Source organism: Engystomops pustulosus, chromosome 7 (assembly GCF_040894005.1).
Source record: "Engystomops pustulosus chromosome 7, aEngPut4.maternal, whole genome shotgun sequence".
In the NCBI taxonomy this organism is placed as follows: Eukaryota; Metazoa; Chordata; class Amphibia; order Anura; family Leptodactylidae; genus Engystomops; species Engystomops pustulosus.
In genome coordinates, this window is record NC_092417.1 from 90,262,816 (window position 1) to 90,287,219 (window position 24,404).

The 24,404-nt window shown below is 43.1% G+C and overlaps 1 long non-coding RNA gene across 1 annotated transcript in view; it reads right to left on the reverse strand.

Moving 5' to 3' along the window:
- Nucleotides 1-1,956: 1,956 nt before the first annotated feature.
- Nucleotides 1,957-24,404, reverse strand: part of LOC140068887 (uncharacterized) — a 119,772-nt gene continuing 97,324 nt past the window's right edge. The window contains exon 3 of the long non-coding RNA XR_011848614.1: nucleotides 1,957-2,383. This is a non-coding gene — a long non-coding RNA (uncharacterized lncRNA). The remainder of the gene's footprint in view (nucleotides 2,384-24,404) is intronic.

Here is a 24,404-nt window from a genome sequence, read left to right on the forward strand (position 1 = left end):
GGGGTTTATATACAGGAGTGGACTCAAGCCATGTGAGGGGGTTATATACCGGAAAGGACACAAGCCATGTGAGAATGTTATATACAGGAGAGGACACAAGCTATGTGAGGGCGTTATATAAGGAGAGGGCACAAGCCATGTGAGAGGGTTATATACAGGAGTGGACACATGCCATGTGAGGGGGTTATATGCAGGAGAGGACACCAGACATGTGAGGGGGTTATATACAGGAGAGGATACAATCCATGTGAGGGGTTATATACAGGAGAGGACACAAGCCGTGTGAGAGGGTTATATACAGGAGAGGACACAAGCCATGTGAGAATGTTATATACAGGAGAGGACACAAGCTAAGTGAGAGGGTTATATACAGGAGTGGACACAAGCCACATGAGGGGGTCATACACAGGAGTGGACACAAGCCATGTGAGGGGTTATATACAGGAGTGGACCCAAGCCACGTGAGGGGGTCATACACAGGAGTGGACACAAGCCATGTCAGGGGGTTATATACAGGAGAGGACACAAGCCATTTTGGTCAGGGCAGTTTTATTGGAGTGATTTGTTGTAAGCCAGATTGTAGTTTGTCAAAGAGGGAGTTGAAGGAAATTTAGGAGGATAGTTCCAGATGGACATGTTATTACAGGAGTTTTGAAGAAAATGGCACAGAAGTTTGTGCTGAAACTCATTTATTTCAGTTAAAGATTCGGTGAATTTTATAGAGATTTGGCGGCTCTTTTTTGCACCTTATGTATGATCCTGTCTTTTTACTTGTGGTACATGTTCAGTTTTTCCTATCTTGGCAGGCGCACATTTTGGCTTCTTTTTGAGACTTTTTGTTGCAAATGTTTCAAATCCACATGGACTCAAGCCATTTGAGGGGGTTATATACAGGAGTGGACACAAGCCACATGAGGGGGTCATACACAGGAGTGGACACAAGCCACATGAGGGGGTTATATACAGGAGTGGACACAAGCCATGTGAGGGGTTATATACAGGAGTAGACACAAGCCACGTGAGGGGGTCATACACAGGAGTGGACACAAGCCATGTCAGGGGGTTATATACAGGAGAGGACACAAGCCATGTGAGGGGGTTATATACAGGAGAGGACACAAGCCATGTGAGGGGGTTATATACAGGAGAGGACATAAGCCATGTGAGGGGTTATATACAGGAGAGGACTCAAGCCATGTGAGGGGTTATATACAGGAGTGGACACAAGCCACATGAGGGGGTTATATACAGGAGTGGACACAAGCCATGTGAGGGGGTTATATACAGGAGAGAACACAAGCCATGTGAGGAGGTTATATACAGGACAGGACACAAGCCATGTGAGGAGGTTATATACAGGACAGGACACAAGCCATGTGAGGGGGTTATATACAGGAGTGGACACAAGCCATGTGAGGGGGTTATATACAGGAGAGGACACAAGCCATGTGAGGGGGTTATATGCAGGAGAGGACACAAGCCATGTGGGGGGGTCATACACAGGAGTGGACACAAGCCATGTGAGGGAGTTATATACAGGAGAGGACCCAAGCCACGTGAGGGGGTCATACACAGGAGTGGACACAAGCCATTTTGGTCAGGGCAGTTTTATTGGAGTGATTTGTTGTAAGCCAGATTGTAGTTTGTCAAAGAGGGAGTTGAAGGAAATTTAGGAGGATAGTTCCAGATGGACATGTTATTACAGGAGTTTTGAAGAAAATGGCACAGAAAATTGTGCTGAAACTCATTTATTTCAGTGAAAGATCACACTCCATCCAAAGTAGGGAAAAATTAGCTCAAAATTACTAGAGTGACTGAAACTTTTTGAAAAAGAAAAACGTTAACTTTTTTGAAAAACAGAAAGTTTCAAAAAAAACTTTTTTACAAAAACAAACTACACAACTCATTTTTTCTTTAGTGATGAACAGACCAAAGGTGTGTTTGGATACGTATTGTGTATTTCATGGCAGTGAGAGGAAAGGCCAGGTGTTTTCAGTAGCATCTTTTATGACAGTGAGAGGAATGCCCTGCATTTTCCCATTGCTGGATCCACACTATAAAAAGAGAATGCACAAGTGGTGGAGTTCCCATCCGAGGGCTCAGTGGTAGGTACAGAGGACTATGTTCCCCTCCAGATGATAACAGAAGCCATATAATCATTTATTAAAGTTTCCCTGAAAATGAGGGTTTGTTAAGTCTTCGCCAGTTTTCTTTGATGGATAATATTCAGTGTAGATTGGATAAAATCTCATTGGAGGATGACTATTATTCAAGGTCCAAATCTGTTTTATTAATGATGGAGAAATATGCAAGCGGCGCCATTGATGTACGGAATAGCTCTAGTCTTAAACTCATCGCTGTAGCTCAGGGGCATGTTGCAGGCCTAGGAAAACAAAAAGCAGGATGAGGAACTTTACCATATCTTTGGAGACCCTTGGATACATCAACCAATACAGTCATCCTTGTCCTCGTCTGCATCCTGTTAATCCTTTATGGGACCTTCTTAGTGGACTACCCGCTATACCAGAGAGGAAACACTATATAACGCTTCTTCCTCACTGTATTTTTCATGCAGCTTGATTTTTTGGCTGTGCAGTAATCAAAAATCCATATGATAAATTTATTGCGGATCTTAATGAACATTATCGATCACAGATTAATTTAAGTCCAAAAAAATGGCATGCAAACATTTGATCTAGGCATTACTGCACGCTACAAAAGAACCATTAAGATCCATATATTAGTGGGCGCTATTTACTGACAGCAGCACTTTTATTATCTACATATAAGAGAGCACTATTAACAGGCAACAGAGCTTTTATGATGTCTGGATCAGTGTGCTCTAGTGATGGGCAACAGAACTTTTATGATCTTTGGATCATTGTTTGCTATTAAAGGACAACAGAATTTTTATGATCTTTGGATCAGTGTTTGCTAATAAAGGACAACAGAACTTTTATGATCCTCATATCAGTGTGATATTTTAATGGACAACAGCACTTTTATGATCTACATATAAGTGTGCACTATTGATGGACAATAGAACTTTTAGTAAAGTATACGTAAAACAATATTAATTGACAGGAGCAATTTTACAGAAAAGGTATGATTGATGATTTATGACTTTTCTGGAGCTCCAAACTATATAGAGACAGGACCTTCAATGAGCTTGCTGGATGATGCAGTAAATGCTAATATTTCTATCTATATTGCTGTATAATTCTCTAAAAGCAGTAAGAATATCCCTGTGTTACAGCAGCCTATTGCAGTTCTTCAGAGTACCCCAGTAAGGGCATCTACTTCAGATTTGTACCTGTCCCTTATAATAGCAGCAACAGGGAAATTGCTGTTGTATGAAAAGTCCCTGCCTAGCTTACTGACCCTATGACGAGAAGCAACCTCTCCCTAGTTCTCCCTAGTCTGGTATTTAGAATGGCGTCTGAACATGTGACCCTACTCTTATACTGCAGAGTCACATGACCATCCCAATCACAAGCATGTGGTTTTTCCCCAAACATAGACCCAGATCTCGAATAGTTGAGCATAATAAGGCTCTAGGTTTGTGGATGCTGAACCCGTGGAGTTTACAAAACAATTAAATGTTTCAAGTAATTGAATAACTCATACTGGAAATGTTTGGAGACACCCGAGTGTATGGGATGGAATGAAAATTCTTGAAGATTGCAGTATTGAATTGGGTGAGAATGTTTCCACTGTAAATGTTTATTCCTCATTCAGTTTGTCTGTTGTCAACTCCCTTTTTTTACCCTATTCTTTGAGAGAAGGTCAACAGCACAGATTGCTTAAGTAGTATGTATATTCCTGCTGCAGAAACAATAAGTAACATGTAGCTATTTTTAGTTTCTTTTAAACAGCATGGTGTCATGGGTGTTCCTGCAATCCCTGTCTCAGATCGCGGGCACACCCGTGTCCCTCGGTGTGTCCCCGGAGCCCAGCACAACTTACCTCTCCTGGCTCCAATGGCGGTCTCTCTGGCTCCCGCGGCTCGGAGGGCGTACGCGAGCTGGCTCGCAATGATTTAAAGGGCCAGCACGCTGATAATTGGCGCTGGCCTGCTATATGTGCCTGCCGGATCTTGCCGGATCTTCAAGCCATCCCCTAAAGAGAAAGCCCCCCTGTGTATCCTGCGTTCCTGTGCATCCAGCGTTCCTGTGTATCCTGCTGTCCCATGTGCCAGTCCATTCCTGTGTTCCTGATCCATGTGCCAGTCCGTTCCTGTGTTCCTGATCCGTGGCCCAGTCCGTTGCTGTGTTCTTGATCCATGTGCCAGCTCCTGCGTTTCCTGACATGAGTCCTACTGTGCCTTCTTGTGCCATTGTCACCCGCTTACAGACTGTTCCTGCATTACTACCTTGGCAGCCACCACAGGCTAGTCCCACCTGTGGAACCTTCCGCAGCAAGACCATTCCGCTTTGCGATTTAGTGTGGGTATTATTAGGTGGCTCCTTTCACTGCACCTGATTAGATTCAGAGTTGGGTCACATTGAAGGAACATAAGCAGAGGCCAAAGGTTTTGCATTATTACCTGTTGATCTTTGTTTTGGGGACATTATTAGGTGGGTGGCACAATAAGGGCGTTGTAGTGTATAATGTACACTACAGTATAAGGACAGTATAATGTACATTGCAACAATTTCAAGCATTGCAAATTTTGCCATATTACAGTAATTGAGGGAGAGTGTTTGTGGTAGTTGCAGGATAACACTGTTAGGGAACAAGATGTAAGAACAATGAAAAACATAACATGTCTGTGTGGTAAATTCCACAGGGAGGACACATGGCTGAAGAGGAGACATGGAGCCTAATGGAGAAGATACAGAACAACTACAGTCCGAGGAAACGTCACCTGCAGGCACTGGTAGGGATTTTTACTGTATTTTCATTTGTTTTTTTAAGCTCATTTGGGGGGTTATGTACAGAAATGGTCTCTATAAAATTCAATACATATGCATTAATATGCCTGTGTCGCCAATCTTTTACATGTGTTTTTATTTTGTAGCTGTTCCTTCCTTGACACAATCACAGCCATGATTAAGGGTGCCATGTGTGCCGGAAATGTGTAGGCCTTTTTCCTCATATGGTCTATAGGATATTCCTGTATACTTTTTATGGACATTAAAAAGAAATAGTGCTCTACGAAGAGACCATTTCTTTGCTTGCTTATTGGATATGACACAGCATTTGTATGGATCCCCGGAACATGTGGAGCAGCAGATCGGTGAGCAGTATATGTTTTTTCTTTTCATTGGACATTTCCACCACCTGGCACCTTCTTTCATTCTTCTCCCTTCAGATATATAATTTCTTGGTCCAACAAGATGTGAAGCCTGAGCCATGAATCTATTAAAGCAAAATAAAACCTATGGAGGAACTTACTGTACAAAAGACATGCAAAAATATGGAGAAAAATGCTTTTTTCGTAAATCTTTTCCACATTTGGAATTTTTTTCCAGCTTCACGGTACATGGCATGGAATTTTGAATACTGAAACTAGGAAGTAATACAGAAAACGAACCCTCATAACAACCATTTTTAAAGGAAAAGAAAAAAAGGGCATTGCTAGGTAGAGGTTAAATGCTGTAGGGGGACATCCACCCTATGTCAGCCGAATGAGGTACTCATGCCCTAACTACAGCACTAGAATATCCATCAGATATTACAGATCTTTCTCACATGTCCTGGGTCTCGTAGTGCTCCTGACTGAGCATTAATAAAACATTAGGAAAATTAGGAATTGGAGATGAAGCTGCCTACAGGAATTATTCTGCTGCTAATACACATGTAGTGTTTATGGAAGAAGAGTCATGAAGGTCTCCACGACCCTGAGCCACTGCCGTACATTACTTATCACTGTAGCTGCATCCTCTGATTACCATATAACATCTGACACTTGTGTGCCACGACAGCTATGACTATGAATATACATATCTTAATAGAGATGATGCTGTGCCACACTTCAGGGGATCCTTCATATCTCCTTGGCCAACAGACCTACGACATTATATTCAAATGCAGTCTCTGTAAGCAATTAAACTTTGGGTCTTAATTTATGATCATCTCATTCTTAAAAAACAGTAACTACCATTAAAATGTCATTTACAGTAAATACTCACATTGCTCATAAAGTCAATATGTTAAAGTTTCTTTTTTGATAGCTGATAACTAGTATAATTGTGAAAGAGACATATCCCCAGATGGTATGCCACAGTCAATACTGATTGGTTAATTAGCTGATAGCACCCGGTCCTCATATCTTTCAAGATTTTTTAGGAGGCATAACAGAGGTACAGCTCAAATATAACTCTAATAATGGATGCTACAGAATTGCTACTTCACAAAAATATACTTCATCTTGATAAATAAGCAAAACCTACAAGAATGTAGGTTTTATGTATGAAAAAAAGCTGTCTGCATTTTTTCTACAAACCTAAAATTTGCCTATTGCATATATTTTGTTTAATTTGCTATAAAAAAAAAAAAAACTTCTATTTTAACCCCTTAACGACCTGGCCCTTTTTTGTTTTTTTTCATTTTCATTTTTCACTCCCCACCTTCAAAAGTCCATAATTTTTTATTTATTTTCTTTTATTTATTTTTTTACACTGGAAGAGCTCTGTGAGGGCTTATTTTCTGTGTAACAAACTGCACTTCATAGTGATGGAATTGAATATTCCATGCCAAGTACTCGGAAGCGGGATAAAAATCTAAATGCAGTGAAAATGGTGAAAAAACATATTTGTACTGTTTTCTTGTTGGCTTGGATTTTACAGCTTACACTTTGCCCCCCAAATGACATGTTTTATTTTTTGGGTTGGTACAATCACAGGCATACCAAATTTGTATTTGTTTTATAATGTTTTCATGCATTTACAAAAATTAAAATCTCCTTTCATGGTTAAAATGAGACAGCCTGGGGTCTCCCGGTGACCGATTGCTACCCTCCGATGACGTCACAGGGAGAGATAAAGTGCCATTTTAGACTTTGTGCGCTATTTTCCTATATATATGGCAGTATATGGGGATTTTCCACCTCATTCATTAAAATGTGCAAATCGCACATTGTAACAAGTGGGTTAAAACGAGAGAGCCTCTGGTTATCTTGTCCTAAATAGCATGTCTTGTAGTTCCTATATCTTATTTAAGCATTATCTCTGTGGAGAAAGGCTGATTCTCATGCACAGAAAATGACTTACACTGACATGGGACTTAGCTTATAACTTTCCCGGCATTGACCTCTTCTGGTTTCATCCCTTTCACTGCGACTTATCTTATCTGTCATTTCATTACTAATGCAACTGAAGAAGCAAGTGTTAGCGACTTAACTGGAGCGAAGAGCAGGGTCCCGACGTTCTTCAGACTGGTTCCACTCCAGCAGTTATGACCTTTATAATGTGTTTTACATGCTTAATTTATTTTATGTTATGAATAATCTCATACCAGGTCATTTGAATCCAGAGTCCTTAGTGTGAACTGGACTGAGAGGAGTCAAAGTAGTTATAAAGTCTTCACATGACCATTATAATCATTTGCAGCTGATAATTACTAATAACTGTTGTGATTTGTTCAGTTTTATGATTACACTGTAACTGCAGTGCATTGCTGCGCAGTAATAGCATATGACTATTAATAGTGTGAAGACTATGTCCTTGACATACCCTTGTCTGTAAAGTTAACAAAACACCATAGTTTGTTCTAAGAAATAAGACTGTCCTCATACATATTTTCTTAGTCCTAAATCCCATGCCCATTCACTTTTTTGGTGCACCTTTAACATAAGGCATAATTGTGACACAATTCTGTCGGACTTTGCATGTTAAATCTGGTGCACAGTGCGACTGAACACCGGAGCATCTCCTAGCATCAAGACTAGTTCAGTTGTGCCACAAAAGGGTCATATGGGACACAATTGCTCAATGTTATTAACCTGTTATATACGGCGGAGAGGTGCTGAGGCTGTATAAAGAGGGGTGAGCCCTCTTCATGGATAGATGGGGTTTGCTGTCGATCACGCCTCCCCTCATGTCCCACTGACGTGCAGGTGGCGGAGAGGACAAAATAATTGCAAGTGCTAGCAATAACTGACGTGGCGAAGAGACCCTGATAAATATGCCCCATAATATCTGTTTGATATCTATCTAGCTGTTTCATATCTACAAAGAATGCAAAATTACTTTTAGGTAGCGTGGCCCTGGAAATCTGTGGATCCGTGACCTTAAAAGCCAGATGAAGCGCTTAAGCTGAGAATGGCAGTTGCTTGTTGTCTGTACTATTAAATCTTCTCCCCATCTCTGTACACCAGCACTAAACCAAAATAAAGATGGAACATAAAGATTATGGGGGATATTTACTAAGGGCCCGATTCGCTTTTTCCCGACGTGGTACCCGAATATTTCCGATTTGCGCCGATTTTCCCTGTATTGCTGCAGGTTTTTGGTGCAGGGGATAGGATTGTGGCGCATCGGCGCCGGCGTGCACGCGACAGAAATCGGAGGCGGATTTGGAGATACTGCCGCATTTTAAAAAAAAAAAAAGTGTCGCTCGACACGCACTTACCTCCACTCGGCCCGGCTTGGTCAACTCCAGTGCATTCAGCGCAGCAGCAACACCTGGTGGACGTCGGAGGAACTGCCTTAGTGATTCGCAGTAAGAACCGAATCCACCGCAGAGAACGCGCCGCTGGATCGCAAATGGACCGGGTAGTAAATCTGCCCCTATCTGTTTATGGTGAGTGCCATTCTTTTTAAAATGCATTTAGTTTTTAGGATTGAAGCTTATTGGAGCTGCATTAGTTGGAGAGATCTCTTCAATTAACCGCTGCACAGCCACACAGGGTGTGGTCACACGTAGCAGTTAAAACTGCATCGCAATTAGTTTTGGGTGGTTTTAGGTGGTATTACTTATTTTAACAAGTGAAATACATCAAATCAACAGGTGAATGAAATTTGTGGAAAAGCTTTCTCCTTCAAAATCAAATTCACCCGTTCAGTTCATGTCTTTCACCAGTGAAATTGACAAAACTGCACCTAAAACCACCTCAAAGCTGATTGTGATGCAGTTTTAACTGCAACGTGTGACTGTACTCTTGGGGTTCTGTTTAAATACTATAGGACAGTGATAGCGAACCTTTTAGAGGCCGAGTGCCCAAACTGCAACCCAAAACCCTGCTAATTTATCATGAGGTGCCAACCAAAAATTAAAGCAGTAACTTATTGCTCACTTTCAATCATATTGACCTCCTGAGGACAGCAACACAGTAGAAAGATGGAAAATGATCATAATTTTACCAGTTTACCAAAGTGCTCTTAATCCAGCTGCAATCCTGGAATATAAATAGATATAAATTGATTTTTCACAGCTAGTAACAACACACAAAGGAATGATTACACATACCTTTAGGGTGATACCTGACACTGTCTGCAGCTTTGTATGGTCTAAGCTTAAAGGACACCTGTCATCAGGTCTCTGTCACTATTTCGGCCACTACTACCTGTTGGAGCAGCTCACAAGGATCCATCACAGCCTTTATCTAGTCATTTCATACATTAATCATTATAAAATCATCTATTCTTTATTATGTAAATGAGGCTGGTCACATGGTCAGAGGCAGTGATGTCACCCCTGTTAACACTCCCCTCTCCTCCCCCTGCTCATGTCTGTGTGTAATGTATAGTAAAGCATTGCTAGTGTATCTGCTGACATGCTGCATCCTCCTAAGACACAGACATCAGCTACACTAGTACCTGACATGTTCTGCTATATACATGGCTGCATCCTGGAGCTGTTGTATCTCTCCTATACACATGTACACACAGACTGCAGGAGGCATGGCCACCAGCAAGCACATGGAGCAGCCATTACATGGAGCAGCTGTCAGTCAAGCACTGGGGGTGTGGCTGTACCTCCCACTCATGAATAAGCTGGACAGCTTGAATATGCTAATGACTCATTGGACATTTCACAGGTCATTTGCATACAGCTTTGGGACCTCATTGCTTGGGTTTACAGGCATGTAGAGGGACAATGTCATTTAAAAAAGGAAAGATATACAAGATTTCACTCTCATGGCTTACAATACGAGGTAGTATGAAGTAAGCCAGAAGTGGAGCCATTAATGAAGAAATCCTCTATCTGCAAACTTAATTTTAAAATTGTATAAAAACTTTGAAATAACCCCTGCAGTCATGTTGTTTAATCTTTCATTATTTCTTTTGTCTTTTTTTCTAGTGATCTAATTGTTTCATTGCACAATGGTTTATGTGACAAAAGCAATATGAAGATTGAAATGCCTTAAGTATCATGATTTATAGCAACTTATGTTTCAGCTTGTAATCATCTCCGTGATGGTAATTGGGTATAAATTGCAGACAATTACGATTGTGGTAGGTATTAATGAATGATAAGAATAAGTCAATTAAGAGGCTTTCGTTAAGGGTTTAAAGTTCCATTTATAAGTCAGAAGGCTGAAAATGAAAACACTTCTCTTCACAACCACCCAGGCTGTATGAAATAAATCATATATGACGGCTGCTGTCAGTCTACAAAGCCATCTGTTCCAGACATCACTTCATTAAAATCATAGAAAATATAAATTAAAGGGGCACTCCAGGCAAATTGGCACTGTAACTCTTGGATGATAGGCATGATGCCAATAGTATAGAATGTGACTCCTATGTTAACTGATGCAGTGAAAAGGTGACAATGGGTACCTGGTGTAATTGCCAGTTTAAACATGACTCTTCTTTAATTTAGGCCATATTTTTATGTCAGGTTTTAAAAATTAATTTCTTAAAGGTCAATAACACCATTAATTCCTCGCCATGTGAAATCAACATTCTATCAAACTGTAAATAGACTGGAAAAATACAAACTGATGAAGCATTGTGTGCACTCTTTTTATCCCCAGCCTTCCTAACATCATTCTCTCACTTTCCTCCACTGAAATTATAGTTTTCCCTCACAATCCACACACAATATATACTCTATATGTGTGCACATTACTCAGTGAGGGGCTGTGTGGGCACATTACCTATTGGGAGCTGTGCGGGGGACAGGGCCGCCGATAGGGCAGTACAACTGGTACTGCCCTATGGGGCCCGGACTCTAAGACACTAGGGGGGGGGCCCGGGGGCCCGGCCGGTGGGCCGCAGACTGTGCGGTCTGCAGGGGCGGACTGGCCATTGTACACACCGGGAATTTTCCCGGTGGGCCGGTCGGTCCTGGGCCGGTCCGGAGCTTCTCCGGGGCCGGCCCGCACTCCCTCCCTACAACTTTTGATTTAATCTATAGTACCTGCATCGTACGATCGTACGATGCAGGTACTATTAATTAGTACACAGACGCAGCGCAGCACCGCTGCTTCTGCGTCTGTGTATACATTCAGCTACACAGGTCGCGCAATTGACTTCATTGCGCGACCTGTGTAGTGTGGAGGAGGCTGACTTACCAGCTGTCAGCTGTCCAGTCGCCTGCCTCCGTGTAGCTCCGCGGCTTGGTGTAAGAGGCGCGGAGCAGTGACGTCACTATCCCGCGCCTCTGCACCAAGCCGCCGAAGACCGAGGGAAGACGGGAAGAAACCTGCTCCAAAGAGGTGAGTATTATGTGTTTTTTGTTTTTTTTTTAATTATAGAATGGGGGGCTTTATTGTATATCGGGAAGGGGGGGATTCATTATATGGCAGGGGGCACTATTCTATATCTGGGACTGGCAGGGGGAATTAATTATATGGCAGGGGGGCATTTTTCTATATCTGGGGTTGGCAGGGGGCATTAATTTTATGCCTAGCCATGGGGCATTATTCTATATCTAGGGCTGGCAGGGGGGCATTAATTATATGGTGGGGGACATTATTCTATATCTGGGGCTGGCAGGGGGCATTAATTATATGTCTGGGGCGGGGGGGGGGGGCATTAGTCCATATCTAGGGCTGGCAGGGGGCATTAATTATATGTCTGAGGCGGGCAGGGGGCATTATTATATGTCTGGGGCGGGCAGGGGGCATTAATTATATGGCGGGGGGCATTATTGTATATCTGGGGCTGACAGCGGGCATTAACTATATGTCTGGGGCGGGGGGCATTATTCTATATCTAAGGCTGGCAGGGGGCATTAATTATATGGCGGGGGCATTAATGTTTATCTGGGCCTGGCAGGGGGCATTAATTATACGTCTGGGGTAGGGGTGGGGGGATTATTCTATATCTGGGGCTGGCAGGGGGCGGGCAGGGGGTATAATTTCTATGTCTGGGGTAGGTTGGGGGCATAAATTCTATGTCTGGGGTAGGCTGGGGCCATTAATTATATGTCTGGGGTAGGGGTGTTACATTATGGGGCACTATTTGTGTGGTACTAATATTTCAGGGGGCTCTATTACAGTATTTGTGGCACAGTATAGGTTATAGCAGAAGAAGGGACAATGGGAAAGTGCAGAACATAAGACGTCTGTGTGGTAAACTCTGCAGGAAAGCTGTGTACCTGGAGGAAGAGACAAGGAGATGGTGGAACTAATGGAGAAGATGAGGAACAAGTACAATCCGAGGAAACGTCACCTGATGTCTCTGGATGTAATAGGTGAGGATCTCGTGTGTTTTCTGTAGCTGTATATGATAAATACTGATTTTTTTCATGTTCGCTTCTGTGTATATATGTAGTATTATAGTAGTTATATTCCTGTACATAGGGGGCAGTATTATAGTAGTTATATTCCTGTACATAGGGGGCAGTATTATAGTAGTTATATTCCTGTACATAGGGGCAGTATTATAGTAGTTATATTCCTGTACATAGGGAGCAGTATTATAGTAGTTATATTCTTGTACATAGGGGGCAGTATTATAGTAGTTATATTCCTGTACATAGGGGGCAGTATTATAGTAGTTATATTCCTGTACATAGGGGGCAGTATTATAGTAGTTATATTCTTGTACATAGGGGGCAGTATTATAGTAGTTATATTCCTGTACATAGGGGGCAGTATTATAGTAGTTATATTCCTGTACATAGGGGGCAGTATTATAGTAGTTATATTCCTGTACATAGGGGGCAGTATTATAGTAGTTATATTCTTGTACATAGGGGCAGTATTATAGTAGTTATATTCCTGTACATAGGGGCAGTATTATAGTAGTTATATTCTTGTACATAGGGGGCAGTATTATAGTAGTTATATTCTTGTACATAGGGGGCAGTATTATAGTAGTTATATCCCTGTACATAGGGGGCAGTATTATAGTAGTTATATTCCTGTACATAGTGGGCAGTATTATAGTAGTTCTATTCTTGTACATAGGGTGCAGTATTATAGTAGTTATATTCTTGTACATAGGGGGCAGTATTAGAGTAGTTATGTTCCTGTACACAGGAGGCAGTATTATAGTAGTTATATTCTTGTACATAGGGGGCAGTATTATAGTAGTTATATTCTTGTACATAGGGGGCAGTATTATAGTAGTTATATTCTTGTACATAGGGGGCAGTATTATAGTAGTTATATTCTTGTACATAGGGGGCAGTATTATAGTAGTTATATTCCTGTACATAGGGGCAGTATTATAGTAGTTATATTCTTGTACATAGGGGGCAGTATTATAGTAGTTATATTCTTGTACATAGGGGGCAGTATTATAGTAGTTATATCCCTGTACATAGGGGGCAGTATTATAGTAGTTATATTCCTGTACATAGGGGCAGTATTATAGTAGTTATATAGTAATTGGCTTGTATATGGGAGAAGGTATTGTAGTAGTTTTATTTTGTATATAGAAGGCAGGATTGAATGTGTTATTGTAGCATTATTCTTGTACATAGGAGGCAGTATCAATATATTATTTCTCTGAATTGTACATGTATGGCACAGGGGAAAGCTATTTAAAGCTTATCGGGTTGTGTGTTTGCATCATTTACTAATCGACAGGTCACATTCTTTGCTCATTAGATTCACTTACTAGCAAAAGATGTTATTGTTTTGCATTAAGGCCATCTACCAACAATTTGTCTGTTATAACCCCACCCACTTTATCTGACCACACCCACTTGTTTTGACTCCGCCCGTTAAATGGGGCCACTTTTATATTTTTTTCCAGGGCCATTTTAAATTCCCAGTCCGCCCCTGACCAGAAGAGTGTGCCTTGTCGTAGCAACAGGCCTCAAACCCTGTTTGTGAAAGGTCACTGCGGGGGGCAGGAGGCTTGTTCGGTTTTGGGGTGTGTTGGGGCCCAGACACTTTTGCTGTATGGGGCCCCGAATTTCCTGATGGCTGCCCTGGCGGGGGACATTACTGGGGAGCTTTGAGGGAACATTTCTGTTTTAAGGGGCTGAAAGATGCTTGATTGGCTGTTCAGCAGGAAAGAACCACTTCACTATGACTGACTTAATACCCAGGAACTCTTTCTCTTAATAGACTTCAGTGTAATGCGCCTCAGGAGCTGGAAGTGGTACTTGCTGAGAGAAATGGTTCAAGTTGACTGGCTTCAGAAGGGAGACGTGGAAGGAATTCGGGATGCGCATGGTGGGAAGAAGGCGTAGCTTATAGGCCATGGGATTGATATGCTTCAGCACCTCAAATGGACCCAGATAGCGAGGACCAAGCTTGTAGCTAGGAACCTTCAGCTGGACATATCTAGAAGACACAAAACCTATAAATACCAATGGATCAAAAAAGTATATAAAAGTATGTCAACTTACACAATGAAGTATAAAGGGCACAGAAAGTATAATAGATGCTCAGAGATCAAGCAATACCAATAAAGAAAGAATTGAGCAAAAGTGATAACATTAAAAAAGTCAAAAATTTATTGGAATCAGTTAAATAGAAATAGAACATCACAGTAGGGTAGTAGCATATAGGTGCTGGGCAGCGAGCACACAAGGGCTTACAATACAATGAAGATATTAAAGTGCTTAGTGCACAGCCAAAAATGTGCAAATACATCACAAACAGTCATAATAGCAAAACACATGTATGCATATATAAGGTGCGCACAAAAAGAGATAATGGAGTATACCTGGTAAGTCTGGCGTATGAGAGCACAAGAGAGAGGATGCTGACCAGCACCTACCCGACACGTGTTTCATCCAACAGGACTTTGTCAATATCTAGAAGACAGTCACACCTTATCTCCTGGTGAAATGACTGGAGGAGGCCTGCGTCTCTTGTCGACCTGGGTTTTGGTGCGGTCGGAGGCCCGAAGTAATGACAGCCATGTTTACTCCCAGATGGACTTGAGATCTTGAACCAAATCCTTCATGTCAGGAACATCAGAAGGCTCAGACAGAGGAAGAGGTGGGTGTGGGTGTCACCCAAAGACAACAGTAAATGAAGTGGAGTTGGCAGATTCAGAATCCAGAGAGTTGAGGAGACAAAATGGTGGAGAACACCCCAGGGTCTGATTAACCCTCTCAACTTGTCCATTGGACTGTGGATGGTACACAGATGTCAAGTTTAACCTGCAGCTGACCACACAGAGACCACCAGAAACAAGAAACAAACTGGCCCCACGGTCCGAGACAATGTAAAGGGGAAGTCCATGTAACCAGAAGATGTGCAGGAAGAACAGGCTTGCAAGGCGCAGAGCGAAGGCAGACCTGGCAGAGGAACAAAGTGGGACATCTTAGAAATGCGATCCGTCACCACCCAGATGACTTTATTACCGAAAGAAGATGGGAGATGTGTAATAAAGTTCATGCCTATGTGAGTCCACGGGCAACTAGGTATCGGCAATGGGAGCAGCAGACCTGCTGGCTTGAGGCGTAATGACTTGTTACGGGCAAAGGAAGCACAGAAACCCACAAAATCTTGATCATCCTCGACCAGATCTGGCTACCAGTAATAAGGAGACGTGAGGGCAACAGATTTCTGCACCCTAGGGTGCCCAGCCACATGAGAGCAATGTCCCTAAATTAGTAGTATCCTCTTCCCCAACAACATCAGAGGCACAAGAGAGGGCATCAGCTTTGACATTCTTCTCGGCTGGACGGATGTGAATAAGGAAGTTGAATTGCGAGAAAAAGAGACACCAGCGAGCCTGACGAGGATTGAGACATTGAGCAGTCTGGAGATACAGGAGATTCTTGTGGTCAGTGTAGATATAGACCGAATGATGAGCTCTTCCAGAAGATAGCTCCATTCCTCCAAAGCAAGCCTTATGGCCAGAAGTTCCTGATCACCAATAATTCCTCTCGGCAGCTGAGAAGGTCTATGAGAAGAAGCCGCAGGTGAGGGTTTGACGTTTGGGCTCTCCAACCAGAATAGCTTCTCTGTGTCAGGCCATGTGAGAACTGCTGCAGAGGCAAAGGCAGACTTCAGCTGCTGGAGGCGTTCTTCTTAGTCAGCACCACAATGGGAGATACAAGAGAGGAAATCTCTGTATGGCACGTAGTTCCACTAGGTTAGGCCACTGAAGTACGGCAGACAACTTGGCAGGATCCATCTGTAATCCTTTGTCAGATGATGTATCCCAGGAACAGAAGACTACACTGATGAAATTGGCATTTCTTGTGCTTGGCATATAAGTGATTGCCCCTTAGGCACCTGAGAACTTGCTGGACATGGATCAGATAAGACTGTAGGTCAGGAGAAAACACCAGAATATTGTCTGAGTGGCGCTGGTCACAGTAGGGACAGCAAAGAGCTTCAAGAATTGCCTAAATGCCTTTTTACATAAAAATAACATTGATGGTCTTTTAATAATATAGAATTGTTTCCCCCACATCTCTTCGTTGGTTGAACTTGATGGACATATGCCTTTTTTCAAATGTTAACTTTGTAAAATTTGGGCAATATTTTAAAGGGTTCAACGCCAGGAATAATCATTTTTAGATTTTGATAATTAGAACACTTTGGGATGTGGTGATAACTAATAGGGGTTATTTACTAAGGGTCTGTGGATTGCATTTCCGTCAGTTTCCAACATTTTTGAGATTTGCGCCGCTGGGACAGGTATTTAGTAGGGGATTGTGTCGCACACAATTGGATTTTGGAGCAGGCCGGCTTTCATGTGACAGAAATCGGGGGTTGTGCCTTCGGACGATTCCGACTGATTCGGACTGAGTGCGAGATTTAACACTCAATTTGCGTCGCAAGACAAAGCACTTACATGCACCGGGAAGAAGAAGCTGAACTTCGTTGGACCTAAGCGGGGAAGCGACAGATGCAGGATATCGGACGCACAATGTTAGTGAGCAAAGTGTAACACCCTGTGAAGTCACATGCAGGGGCTCTGGTAACACCCCCAGAGCCCTTCTTTCTCATTAACATAATTTTAATAGTTGATTTGAGAAGGAAGAAGGCCATGAATAACAAATACAGGAGAATTTCTACAATCTCCATGTCTGGATCTATGAGTAAGCGTTCCTAGTTTATCAAGCGTGATTTTGGTGGTAGCTTTCTTTTAATACACTTTAAAGAGAAGGTCTTTATTTTGACTCCTGAATGATTTGTAAGTGGATACATTTTAACCACTTAATTAATTTGCCTCCTACAAGGAGTCGAGGAATTACAATTAATTAGTATTTGGTGAAGTAATTAGGTTATTTTGCTTTTTACTCTTCCAGGAATATATACATTTGGCTTAGTGCATTCATCTTGTTGGCAGATTATCTATATGTGCTGAATAATGCAACCTTTTCAGGGAAGGAGAAGAGTAGATTGTATACATAGTTAAAAAACTATGTATCATTTGTAAGTAGTTTGAGGAATTTTAACACTTCTGAACATAAACATTGATTTATTGAAATAATATACATATTGACTTACCCATGATATATTACTATACTACTATATATTTCTATCCCCTAGTGACGTTAACACAGTAAAGATCATTTTAACCCGTTACCAATTTTACTCATTATTATTGCTGTTTATCTCCTATCACACTTTAGGCTTCTCAGTGTAAAATCCCAGGGTTTGGGCGGGGACTCTCTAAGCAGACACATTACTGTATTATCCATCTAGTTCTGTGGGGTGACAATGTGGTTACATTATCAGGGTGCAAGGTGTATATACACTTTCATCTGGCTTCTGTCATTATACCGACACACTGACACATAGAAAGAGAGATGAGACAGATCAGACATGCATGGGATGATTACACAGAGGCTGATAGACCATTACACTGTTACCCTCTGGGCTCATTAACATCTCACAGATATGTACCTGCATTCCCCTGCCCCCAGATAACTTATCTCCTTGTAGTTTGTAGTTTACAGCCTCTCTCTCTGCCCACCATGTGCTGAAGGGATGTGATTAGTGAGAGTCTCTGAGCTTTGTGCAGGGGACGTGGCTACAGCCACACAGCAGAGACAGACAGCGAATTAGAGAATGTGTTATTTGGTTATCCTGAGTACATATAAGAAACTTGTCTTTGTGGGAATACCCCTTTAATATAATGGACTATGCTGAGACATACTTTAATATGGGTAATAAAATTTTGAGTCTAGCTCACGGCAATTAGAAAATAGAAATAGAAAGAATATAAAAACACTATTTCATCTTGTTAAAACCATCTGGGCACCAAAAATATGCTAAAACTGACGCATCTCGGACGCAACCGTCCATAGTCATAGGGGTAGCTAAAAATTGGACAAATCTGTTTTCACATTGTATGTCTTATCTGCTTATTATAAAATGTAGTACTTTTTATATTGTCTGTTGCTATATGGTTTACGTATTGTAGCAAGTGGACACTCTTAGCTCATCAAAATCAAGCATGGACAAACAAGGGGCACTTACTCACAGGTCCATGCATAGTGACTGTGGTAATCTCATTATATTTGTTATACATGGCCTACTTCCATAAAATAAACTATTAAAATTATGCTAATGAGTCAGGGGATTTTGTGGGTGTATCACAGGCTGTTAAAATAAGTATAACATGACTCACCCTGCTCTCTTCCTTCCCCTCTGCCTGTGTAATCTAGCTGCAGTAGCAGAAAATACAGGGGGAGGGAAGACCTGCTCTGCTTATTGCAACAACCAGTGAAAATATATCACTGAAGGGCTCTGAAGACACCCTACCCAGAGTCTTTCAGGCTCATTAGCACAATTGTAAAAGTTGATTTTCGAAGGAAGGAGGCAAAGAATAACAAATATAATGGTGCCTGGATCTATTAATTAGTTTCCTTGGTTTATCATGCTTGATTTTGTTGGTAGATTTTCTATAAAGCTCAGTTCGTATTTGATAGACTGACATGTGTAGCTTTATACGGTTATAACTTTTGAACACTTTAACTTACCAAAGTGTTTATTAGATAAATTTTCTTTCCATGCTCTTCAGCTTAGTGGTAAATTTTGGTTGACAATGCTTGGCATTTATTTTTTAAAAATTGCTGACATTTTTTAAAAAATCATCATTTTCAAAATTATCTCCTTTTTAGACAGATAGTTTTACCACCCAAATGAGTTACTAACTAATATTTTCCTTTGTCCGCTTTGCTATTAAAATCCCATGCCGTGTACTAGGAAGCTGGAAAAAAAAGTTCAAATGCAGTAAAAAACACGTTTGAACTATTTTATTGATATATAATATGACTGTATGACCTTTTTATTACTTTGTATTAATAGTTTTGTGTTATGTGTTGAAAGATGGAAAAATAGTGGTGATTTGGACATTTGGGTGCTGTTTTCTGCAACGGTGTTCACCATCGTAATTAGAAAGTGGCTGTATGTAGTTATGTACTTATTGCAGCAAATTTTATATTCTGGTATGTAAGCCCCACACTTTTTACACAGCCCACGACCCATGGTACACTTAATACACACATGACTAGTATAGAAGAGGAGTAGTAATGAGCAGACCCAAACTGCAAAGTAAGGATGCATACCCAGGGCCGGATTAAGGTTGGTGGGGGCCCCTGGGCGCAAAATCTGGTGGAGGCCCCCATTGAGTGTAGCATGCATACACATCCTCCTGCTCACTTTCCACTATCCCAGCTGTAACACAGCTACATACAGCCGCCTCATCCCCAGTAACACAGCTACATACAGCCGCCTCGCCCCCAGTAACACAGCTACACACAGCCGCTTCATCCCCAGTAACACAGCTACATACAGCCGCCTCACCCCCAGTAACACAGCTACATACAACCGGCTCGCCCCCAGTAACACAGCTACATACAGCCGCCTCATCCCCAGTAACACAGCTACATACAGCCGTCTCGCCCCCAGTAACACAGCTACATACAGCCGCTTCATCCCCAGTAACACAGCTACATACAGCCGCCTCACCCCCAGTAACACAGCTACATACAACCGCCTCGCCCCCAGTAACACAGCTACATACAGCCGCCTCGCCCCCAGTAACACAGCTACATACAGCCGTCTCGCCCCCAGTAACACAGCTACATACAGCCGCTTCATCCCCAGTAACACAGCTACATACAGCCGCCTCGCCCCCAGTAACGCAGCTACATACAGCCGCCTCGCCCCCAGTAACACAGCTACATACAGCCGCCTCGCCCCCAGTAACACAGCTACATACAGCCGCCTCGCCCCCAGTAACACAGCTACATACAGCCGCCTCGCCCCCAGTAACACAGCTACATAGAGCAGCCTCATCCCCAGAATTACAGCTACATACAGCCGCCTCGCCCCCAGTAACACAGCTACATACAGCTGCCTCGCCCCCAGTAACACAGCTACATAAAGCCGCCTCATCCCCAGTAACACCGCTACATACAGCCGCCTCGCCCCCAGTAACACAGCTACATACAGCCGCCTCGCCCCCAGTAACACAGCTACATACAGCCGCCTCGCCCCCAGTAACACAGCTACATACAGCCGCCTCGCCCCCAGTAACACAGCTACATACAGCCGCCTCGCCCCCAGTAACACAGCTACATACAGCCGCCTCGCCCCCAGTAACACCGTTACATACAGCCGCCTCGCATCCAGTAACACAGCTACATACAGCCGCCTCGTCCCCAGTAACACAGCTACATACAGCCGCCTCACCCCCAGTAACACAGCTACATACAGCCGTCTCACCCCCAGTAACACAGCTACATACAGCCGCCTCGCCCCCAGTAACACAGCTACATACAGCCGCCTCGCCCCCAGTAACACAGCTACATACAGCCGCATCACCCCCAGTAACACAGCTACATACAGCCGCCTCGTCCCCAGTAACACAGCTACATACAGCCGCCTCGTCGCCAGTAACACAGCTACATACAGCAGTCTCGCCCCCAGTAACACAGCTACATACAGCCGCCTCGCCCCCAGTAACACAGCTACATACAGCCGCCTCGCCCCCAGTAACACATCTTTATATCTACCTTCACCCCTACCAGATATGCAGTCCCATGTAACATACACCTCAGCCCGCACAGCCACACACACACACATTCACTGTATAGAGCATATACATACATACCATATACACAGCATATACAAAAACACACATCATATATATACATATATTTTAAGGTGTATATGCTGATATAAATTTATGCGTGTATAAATACAGCATATACATATATACACAGTAGATTATTATATACACATATCCACAGCATATACATATATACACAGTAGATTCATATATACATATATACACAGTATGTATATATATATACACACAACAGATGCATATATACACATATATACACAGCATATACACAGTAGATGCATATATACACATTTATACACAGTATATACATATTTAGGGCTCATTTACACGGCCGTCTGGGGGGACGTACATACGGCCGCAAATTTGCGGCCACATATATGTCCCCATAGAGGGCAATGGCGGGCCGGCAGCTGTAGGGTGCTGATCCGCGCTGTACACCGCAAAAAGATTGTGCGTTCCGGACTTTTGCTTGTACGGGCGCGGGGGGGGGGGGGGGCGCGGGCCGGACTGTTGCTTGTACGGGCGCGGAGGGGGGGGGGGTTGGTTCGCATGTTAGGAGGGGGCGGGGGGACCGTGTTCGGGTGGGTGGAGTGGGTGGAGTGGCTGAGGGTGGGTGCTTTTTCGGACGGGGGGCGGCGGGAGTTGCTTGTTCGGCCGGGGGAGGGGAGCGGTGTTCAGCCAGGTGCTTTTTCCGGCGGGGGGAGTTGCGGAGGGCGGGGGTGGCGCAAGTACTAGTGGGGCTGCTTGGATGGCCGTGCGTGTGGGCGGGTGTGGAGGCAGTCAACTTTTCCGGGGGGGGCGTGTGGCTCAGCGTTGCAGGGGAATAGGCGGAGGGCTGGCGTGGGGCGGTAAGCTTGAACATGCAAGCAGATGGGCGGGTGGGGAGGCTGTCTCCTGTGCCGGGGATGCGGCCGGGCTTCAGGGAGATGTCGGCTCAGGAGGGGAGGCGCAGGGGGTGGCATCTGGTGGGGGCCCCCTGGGGGGGCAAGATGGTGGGGGCCCCGGGGCTAGAGCCCCGGGAGCCCCGCCTATAATCCGGCCCTGTGCATACCGAATTAGGTGGGTTTGGCGCCCACGGACCCAGAGGCGGGAGAAGCACTGTGTTCAGGGAAAAAGTGACAGGCTCCTTGATTGATTGCCGAACCAAATTCGTCAAACCCGAATTTCAACTATTAACTATTAATAATATATAATATTATTTAATTAATATTTTTATATAGCAGAATGATATCATATAAATAATAACAAAAGGTATGCCGAATAACTAGTTAGCAATGCAAAAACCTGTTTTAGTTTAGGGCTTATAAAACTGTTAGTAGCAAACTTTTGTTCACAATCAGGATTTAAACTAGACCTTTTCCAATGAGGTCAAGTGTAAAAGCAGCTATAAAGGCAGAAAAATGGAGGTTAGTAATCGTGAAGTGGCCGGAAATAATGAAACTGACACGGCTTGCATCTTTTAGTTCAGCTTAGGCAAATATCTGTCCTTTCTGGCACTTGCTCTGAAATTTTACTTTTTTGATCACTTTTTGTTATTTTTCTTATGAGGTTGGATGTGAAAATATTGTAAGTTTTGAGTGTCTTTTTAACTCCTTTCGTAATGCCCACTGACTTTAGATGTCTTTAGAGACTGCAGTTTTTTGCTGCTGTCAGAGGCACCCGCAGACCCTAGGGAGAAGGGAGATGCAGTTCGTTATCGCTTCTCCCTTCTCTGCTCCTCCGTTCATCGTGCTGACTGACAGGTCTAAAGGGGTTAAACAGAGCCAGGGGAAAACTTGTAAAAGCCAAAAAAAAAAGTTAAATGTAACAAAAAGAAAAGTGAAAATGTCCCCAAGTAAATGCACACGCACAAATTTTTTTTTAACCTATTCACACTCCGCATCCGATATATCAGACGCTGAGCGCAGTGACATATATCCGATGCGAGCACTACTTGCATTTTGGACGTCACGCTGTCGCGAGACAAGGTGACACCTTGGTGGGAGGTGTTGGCATTGCCAGCTGACACCCATCTGATGACATCACAGGATGAATCTGATTGGTCCTGTGATGTCGATCATTGCCATTGGCCAGTCAATACAGACTGGCCAATGACAGCAAACTGTGACGACTTTTGGGCAGATATTACAAGCCCCACGCTCTCCAACATAGCTATTTTGTGATTGATGATGTTGGTGAGAGTAGTGCTAGTGATCTGTACCTTTCCTGTACCCCAAAACACACAGTTACCCATGCATTGTACGCTTTCCCTATCCCCCCCCCCAACCGCACTTTTTTTTTTTGAACTCGTTTTATTAAAGAATAAAATTCACATATCCATACATGTCATAAGTAGTAAAGACAAGCCAACCTTACATATAGGATTGTATACATGCAGTTACATAAGAGTACACGTATAGGATTCAAGGAGATATGAATTATTGACCACCCTCATCAAGAGATAAGTGGGTGGATATGAGGTATTGTTGCAAACAAATAACATTACAAAAAATAAACTTCTGTTGTTCGGATACGGTAGCACTTCATTGAAGGACATCAAAAATACCCAATTGACTTTTCGCCTAACAGACAAGACCCTGTTTAAAATGAGTATGAGCCTCTCACCTTCAGTGGACTTTATTCGGGTACAGGAGGAGTGGTGAGCGAGGAGGAGGAGGACACTGAGGTACAGTATTGGGTTAAGGGTGATTCACACCATTTCCCCCAGATCTTATCAAACTTATCCGGACGGGAACGATGTTTATACAACACTCGCTCAAAAGGCACTACAGCATTGATTAGGGACTTCCATTGAGCAATTCGTGGAGGGCGGGTGTCCATCCAACGTAGGGCGATAGCCTTACGTGCAAAGAACAATGTTTTTTATAGTGGGGCCATATTTCTTCATCTAGAATCCCGAATAGGCATATCTTGGGGTCTAATGCCAATGGGGTCTCTACGACATCAGTGAGTAGGGAAATAACTTGCCCCCAAAACCCTTGCACTTCAGGACATTCCCAAATCATGTGCCAGAAACTTGCAGGCATATGTTTACATCTGTGA